The 8,162-nt window shown below is 40.9% G+C and overlaps 1 pseudogene across 1 annotated transcript; it reads right to left on the bottom strand.

The window, feature by feature from the left end:
- Nucleotides 1–1,574: 1,574 nt before the first annotated feature.
- On the bottom strand, nt 1,575–4,609 carry LOC149847298 (G-type lectin S-receptor-like serine/threonine-protein kinase At1g34300 pseudogene; annotated as a pseudogene). The gene has a single exon (XR_016430370.1). The product of XR_016430370.1 is annotated as a G-type lectin S-receptor-like serine/threonine-protein kinase At1g34300 pseudogene (transcript).
- Between the last annotated feature and the right edge of the window lie 3,553 nt (nt 4,610–8,162).

The raw sequence follows: 8,162 nt of genomic DNA, 5'->3' as shown, positions 1-8,162 counted from the left end.
AATATTCATTGCTTAAAAAATACATATTTTATAAAAAAAAACATGATCCAAGTGTCATTTTCGAGCAAATCAACCATGCCAAACACAACTAAAGGGTCAGATTTGCAAAAAACAACCTGAAAATACCTATTCGCTGGCGGTAGGCTCAAAATGTGCTACCCAAAAAAAATATTTATCAGATTTTTGGTGTTTTTTCGAAATTCTGACTTTACACGTGTTCAGCATGATTGATCTACTAGAAATAGATACTTGGATCATTCATTTTGGATGGAAAAATGGTATTTGGAGCCTTGAAAATTTATGAAATTGTAGGTCATTGATTTTTGAAACCTAACCTTATAAAAAATATCCAAACATTGAAATCAAATGCTCCAAGAACCAATTGCTGTAAAAACAAACGCATAGATCACATATGTAAGGTCAGAATTTCGAAAAAATACCAAAATCCAGTACATGTTTTTTATTGGGTGGGTTCTCTCTCTCTCTCTCTCTCTATATATATATATATATGGGTTAATCTAACATTAAACTAGTTGTGTTTAATATTATATAGATTCAACCTTATGAAAATAACTAAAACACTCTTTAAATAATGACATTTTATAAAATGCAAGGTTACTTTTTTAGGTAAAAAAGGTAACTTTGATAGCTTCATAAAGTTACTTTGTGTTTGACTTTTCAATTTTTTTCAAGTTCAAAAGTAAGCATGCATTCTAAAAAATACTTTTCTTTCAAGAGTATTTTAGTCATTTTCATAAGGTTGAATGTTAAACACAACTAGTTTATATATATATATATATATATATATATATATATATATATATATATATATATATATATATATATATATATAGAGAGAGAGAGAGAGAGAGAGAGAGAGAGAGAGAGAGAGAGTGGAAGCTACATACCACTTTTCTGGCCAAACGCCAGCCTACTGGACTTTTGAAGGGTGTGTCCATGTTTTCCTTAAATCTGACCATACATATGTGATCTGCATGCTTGATTTTATAGGAATCGACTTTTGGATCATCTAATTCCAACACTCAGGTAGTTTTCATATTAAAAAATTGACGGTTTAAATTTATAGACTTCTGAACATAGTCACTAGGTTCAGTGAGTGCAGCTTCAAAGACCCTGCTAAGCTAGTCACTAGCCTTCCTGAACTTGCATAATCTTTTATCCCCTGATATTATCAGGCATCTGTCTACCCTTAGTAGCCAGCCAGGACTTCATGTCTATTGACATGAATGTTCGGCTATCCAAGAACAACTGCAGGTAAATGATCATTAAAAAGATAATGGTAAAACGCTGACTTAACTGAGTGCATAAGAGCTCAGTTATGAAGTCAGAAGCATAAAAAATATGTTTCAGGTGTTCTAATCAATGAGTGATCCATGCCTCTCCACTTGCTACTTCAGGTAGAAAAGTTTTTCCACAGAAAATGAAAGAAGTTTGATGAGGACCAAAGTGATATTTTTCACGTTTATAAGCAGGATATGCATGTCATATACATACACATGATACATACTAGCATTACTGTGTTGAGAGGAAACATCAATATCACTAAATTTGTCTAACCAAGAAGTAAAATTCCATGTATGTAAAACTAAATGTACAAGATCCCATACCTCATATTGCAGATTCCGATAGTTGAATTTGTTAAAAGGAACCTGAGAATTAACAGAAGAAACCTAAATAGCATGTTCCTCCCAATCAAAATGGAAGGTGCTATTTTCTACACATACACACACTTTTATAAGGAAACAATCAAAGCTGCCTAATGCCACTTCCTTACGGGCTTCAAGGAGAAACTCTTAACCATGGAGAGTATTAACCCATTTGACTCCACAGAGCAGATACAACAAGCAGCATACCAAACAGAGGACTGTTAGTTCAATACAGATGATGATGATGAAAAGTTTCGGTCTGCATTCATCCCAGAAACTGATGAACCATATGCTTTGAATGAAGAAGACGACGAGAGTGGTGGTGCTGAAACTGCCATTGTCGACAGAGCACTAACAGCACTAGCGCTATTGCTGCTGCAGCTGGGAGTCCCATCCATGGCTTTTGGAGCAGGAGGTCTCTCAATAACAAGTATACCTTCGAGCATCTGAACTACTTTTCCCATATTTGGCCGTTGGGATGGCTGCTCCTGTATACACCAGAAGCTCACCTGAACTGCCCTCAACAACTCTTCCACATCCACTTGCTTCGCGATTCTGCTGTCCACAATTCTCTCAATGTTTCCCTTCTCAAATTCTTCGAAAGCCCAAGATGAGAATTTTTTCCTACCGGTTTCCTCGCTCACATCGAAGTTCCTACGCCCACTGATGATCTCTAACAATACCATCCCGTAACTATAAACATCAGATTTCGACGTGATCGGAAGATTGGCAAGCCATTCCGGCGCCAAATAGCCCCTGGTGCCCCGGACACTCGTTAAGGTTCGATACCGCTGATCCTTGTGATTGATCAGCTTGGCAAGGCCAAAATCAGAGACCTTGGCATTGTAATTCTCATCCAAAAGTATGTTTTCAGGTTTGATGTCACAGTGAACTATGCAATCTCTGCACTCCTCGTGCAAATACGTGATCCCCTTTGCAGTACCCAATGCTATATTGAAGCGGGCATCCCAGTCCAGCCTTGCAGCATTCTCCAAGAAGAGGAAGCTATCAAGCGAACCGTTTCGCATGAACTCGTAGACCAAAAGCCGGTGCCGGCCTTCCGAGCAGAAGCCGATCAGCCTCACCAGATTCAAATGGTGGGTGCTACTGATGGCTGCCACCTCCATCCTGAATTGCTTCTCCCCCTGTTCTATCCCCTCCAATTGCTTAACAGCAACTACAGTCCTGTTCGCAAGCGTTCCTCTGTACACTTGCCCGAATCCGCCCGCGCCGAGCTTCTCTCTGAATCCCTTGGTTGCTTGATGGAGATCCTTATATGAGAATTGAACCGGCGCACCTGAAGCAAATTCAAGAAGAGCAAATTGAGCAGACAGACCTCCGAATTTGCCGTTGCTCTTGCAGATACACCACCAAATAACCATCTCGAGAACGATCAAAGACAAGAGCGTCGCCGCGATCACGATCACTATGGCACCAACGCTGAGCCTCTTCGACCGAGGTCGGCGATTCCCGTCTTGGCCAAGACCAAGATCAGAATTCCTGCTCGGATTCGGGACGCCCGAGCCGCATACCTTGAAGAACGAAGTGCTAGTCACAGTGGAAGCCTGGTGGATGCTGAGGAAGCCAGAGATCTTGAAGAAGCACAGCCCCGATCCGTCGCTGAAAGACGTCGAGCCGAAGCACGAGCCCGTGCTGAGGCAATTGGTTTTGCAGGGGGAGAAGGGGATGAAGAAATTCATGTTGGAGTTCTGCGTCTCCGGCGGGTACGCGAGAATTACCGTGTTCTTCAGCTCAAGCATGGACATATTGCCGGAGCAATCAGCGAGCCGCTGCTTCCTCCGGCATCCCTGCCTCGGATCGTTGGGATCGACGGGAACGAAATCCAGAGAAGGGCAGGTGCAGAAGGGTTGAGTATCGTTGTAACTACACATCCCCATATCGCCGCACCATCCATAAACGCGGCACTGGTCCTCCACGGCGGACCACTGCTGGCCTGCACCGCCGCCGGCAGCAACGACGCTATAAGCCCTGAGATTGCCGTCGGAATCCAATCTCAGGAACCGGAACGAGGCGGAGGACGAATAGTCGCTGCTGTAGATCCACCTCGAGGGCGCCGGAAAGGAAGGGTCTTGCAGCGTCACAACTCCTTCGCTGCCCAGCATCAGAACGGGAGCGGTGAGTTTTCTGGCGAAGGTGTCGTTTTGAACGCTCCAGTACTCGATGGTGTCGTTCCACCTGAGCGACAGCTTCCCGGTGGAATTGGACATCGAGAAAGAGTAGAGACCCGAGCGGAGGGTCTTCCCGACGGTGAAGTTCTGGTTCTGGACCAGAACGTCGGCGGGACGGCTGAAGGTATCCCAAACGGTGGAGCCCCGGTTTTTCAGGGCGAAGTTGCCGGAATCGTCGAGGGAGGCGACGGAGACGCCGCTGTTCGCGGTTCTGGACTCCCAGACGACGGCGCCAGAGCCGTTGAGCAGGCGGAGGTTGCCATCGGAGGAGAAATTCAGGGTGGCGGCGCCGTCGACGGCACCATCGGCTGTCCAGACGAGGATGGAGGAGGATGAATAGGTTACTCCGGCGAGGAACAGAGATGGGTTCTGCTGGGATTTGGTGAAGCCGAAGGAAAAGGTCTTGCTTGGGGATGTCCATGACTGAGAAGGTTCCGACGCGCGGAGAACGGAGCCCGGGGATACGTCCGCACCAGTAACCAGCGAGGGAGCTGCAAGCAGCAGCAGCAGAAGAATAAGGGAGGAAGGAGGAAAGAAGAGATGGATGGCCATAAATGATGTCAAGGAAGAAGCAGAAGCAGGAAGATGAGGAGGAGGAAATGGGAGTTGGCAATGGTCGGAGGAAGGAGGAAAGAAGAGATGGGTGGCCATAAATGATGGCAAGGCAGAAGCAGAAGCAGGAGGAGGAGGAAATGGGACTTGGCAATGGTCGTTGTTTGGATTGAGGGTCTTGCAGGGAAGATGAGAAATCATTGCCCGTCAATCACGCCTGCGTTTTGAGGCCGTTTTTTCTGCAATCTGCTTTACCTTTCAAAAGTGCTTAAAAAAATTTAAAAATCTCTTATAATTTACAAAACCAACTATTTAATATTAACATATATAAAAAGTTTATATTTGATACTAATGTATTACTGAAACTATATTGATATGGAAATCATATGTGCAAGCTGTGTGATCTCAATCTCACTAAATAGGTTTATTTGGTATAGTTTGTTTATTAAGGGTCGGATCTTATTCCTTTTTTTTTTGTTGACCTAAAAAAGATCCTTTAAAACCCTTGAAAAACCTGCTTACATATAGCAATCACATGATTAAAAGCTCATTTCCTACTAAACAAGCATGGTACATCACACATTCATTAGGTCCTATTATAAAAAAGGTGATTTCTACTCACTAGTTTCTTACATTCACCAAATATTTAAAGAACATATAAACTTTTAATAGTATGAAAACTTGTTATAAAAGTGTTTTTATCGGGTTAATATTGTGATAAGAATATGGTAAGCGATGTTTTGAAATATCTATTTTTTTGTATAATATATTAACGTTATTTGTGACTTAATTTAACAAAACATGACCAAGGTTGGTGAGTTGCACCAAACTCAATAGGTGGAACAATCAGCATTTGCATAGACTTTTGTAAGACATGAAATGGTGGAAAGAGACCAAGGTCACGTTTGGCGTAGGAAACACCACGTATCAAAGCTTGGTCCAACGGTGAAGTTGCCAACCACAACATCTATTAAGTTGAAGTCTTAGTAAGTTTTGGAGGTAACATTTGGCAACTTGTTTTGATCCAATTTCAAAAATAACGGGAACTAAACGTGATCTTATCTTCAAGGTTAGTTTCATTAAAAAAACCAAAAAATAAAATAAAAATAAATACAAGTGTTTGTACCTCATGTTGCCGTTACCAAATTCCCTTGGTTTTGAGAGTTGAGAGTTGGGAATTTACCATATCCAAGACCCCACATGCTAGCAGGCGTTGGGGATTTAGCTAATTTCGTTCATTGATTATTTAGCCACCTGCTTTTCATGTGAAATGCATTTTTTAGGTTTTTTTTTTTAGTTAGGTCTCGTTAAACTCTTTCAAAAATAGTAGTTTTAAGTTTTTTTTTTCTCACATCTAACACTGTAGATGTGACCTATAGGTTTTGTTTAGTGGGAACGGGCTTTTGGATCGCCAGAATCTAACTTGTGTGCAGGTTTTTCTGGTGATTCAAAATCAATAGTTATGAAGGTACCAAAATTTTAAGGCTTAGAAAAATCATGCTTTTTCGTCCAAAAAATATGATCCAAAAGTTGATTCCTACTAAATCGAGCTTGCTAAACACATCTAACGATTCAGATCTAATTTATAATTGAAATATATATATATATATATATATATATATATATATATATATATATATATATATATATATATATATATTGTCTAGTGTCTCACTTGTTATTTTCCCTCATTTCAGTCTATCGAATTATGTATGAACATACCTGTCACCTGTATTGGAAGGTTGCAGGTTCAAAACCCTATGGTATGGTTGTGGTTGAGGTGAGGCTTGCTTAACCCCAGCTCGCTTACAAAAAAAAATATAAAAAGAGGACTTTAGTATGAACATGTAACAGTGATGACCACCAACAGGGGCTCCTTGTGGTTGGTAGGAGCTGTCAGTGCACCTCTCCTTGTAGTGGGACATTGCAGGTTCAAACCCCAGTGGTATCTTGAATAATAACTGGTGGGGTCTGCCAAACGCCAGCTTGAGTTTAAAAAAAAATGTAACAGTGATGGCCATTAGCTACTTCTGAAAAAGAAAGAGACAAACGGTGGGCCGGACTAGTTTGACTCTTTTCCACATTCTTAGGCCTGACATTTGTTTTAGGAACATGTGAAGTTGTGGGCCCTTCTAGATTTTTAGCAAGATGAGTGGGTGCTCGGAGAGAGAGATAGAGAGAGTTTTATTTGTTCATTTTTAAAATTATTTATTTATTAACAACTGTGGTTTATTTATTTATATTTTTACATAAACACATGATCTTTCAACATAAAATTTTTGGTGCATTATAAATCATTGATTTGTTAAGCTCTTAAAAAACCTACTTATGCATCATAACCCAATTATTCAAAACATGTCTTGCAGGGCTAATCGTGGGCAAAGAATTTCCTAGTGAAAAAATGTAATATTTTTATTTTCTTTGCACATGTGACCCTTCAAATGTGATTTATACATTAAGTTTAGTAAAAAAATGACCTTTGGATTATGTTTTTATCACGTGTATGTTATATTTTTTGAGGGATGAAAATTCAAAGGCCTACAATGCACCCAATTTTCAAGCCTTAAAAAATTTATTTTTATGTGAAAACTATGATTAAAGAATTAATTCTTACTTTTTTTTATCATGTTTAACACATCTATAAGGGCAGATTTGGTTAAAAACAACCAACCCTATGAGTTTCAACACGGGTTCCTTGCCCACAGAGGTAGCAAATGCTATTCTTATTTTTTATTAAATCTAATATATATATATAGAGAGAGAGAGAGAGAGAGTGTAAGTGCTTGAGCATCATGTTGACCGTCCATCACGTGCTTGATGGATGGTCAGCGTAAGAAACCCCTTAAAAAATGGATTCAATAGTGCCAAAAGGGCTTTAGTGGCTGTTAAAGGTCCATTTTTGGTTGGGACCTTTAGCGGTGCTCCAGGTGTGACATTAAAATTTTTTAATACCACATGTGTCCCTTGGAGCATTAGCGACGCTCCTAGTGTATCGCTAAAACCCCTTTGGGTGCTTGTTGAGCCATTTTGGCTGATTTTTTTTTTGTGTGTTGACCGTCCATCAAGTGCAGGATAGCTGCTCTACTCTATATTTCATTTAGCACTGATCCATTACTCATATACAAAATGGGTCCATGGTAAATGAAATATACTAAAATGAACATGCTAAATGAGTTTGTTTTTACTCTTTTGGTGTTTTTCTTTGCAATTTCAACGCCATAAATGTGTTGGGCATGAACAATTTACGAGGAATCCACACCTGGATCATGTGGTTTTGATAAAAAAAAATAATATTTGGAGCCACAAAAATTTACAAAGATCACTATAAGAAAATCGTGGATTAGCGATGGATATCGTTCATTGCAAATTTGGGCTCGCTAATTAGCGTCAATAGATTAGCGATGAACATTATCCGTCGCTAAATTTAAAAAAAAAAAAAAATTTGCTCACTGTTGGGTGGTATTCCGGCAACAATAAACTGAACTTGTACCGCATCCGACAGGCATTGCAAAGGGATTGCCCGTCCTTCGATATCTGCAATGTTGTCCTCCGTGAATCAGTGCGCTCTTCGGCGTCGCTGTCGGTGCGCTCTTCGGCATCGTCGTCCTCCGTGAATCGGTGCGCTCTCCGGCATCGCCGTCCTCCAGCAACCGGACGCTCTGCCTCGTCGTCGTATCTCCGACGTCGCCATTCTCCAGCAATCAGACGCTCTGTCTCGTCACCGTCCTTTGTGAACCGGCGTGCTCTTCGGCAT

The sequence above is a fragment of the Nuphar pumila genome, chromosome 2, assembly GCF_984573655.1.
Source record: "Nuphar pumila chromosome 2, dmNupPumi1.hap1.1, whole genome shotgun sequence".
Lineage (NCBI taxonomy): Eukaryota > Viridiplantae > Streptophyta > Magnoliopsida > Nymphaeales > Nymphaeaceae > Nuphar > Nuphar pumila.
The sequence above is the reverse complement of the archived record's forward strand: the minus strand, read 5'-3'. Positions and strand labels throughout refer to the sequence as shown.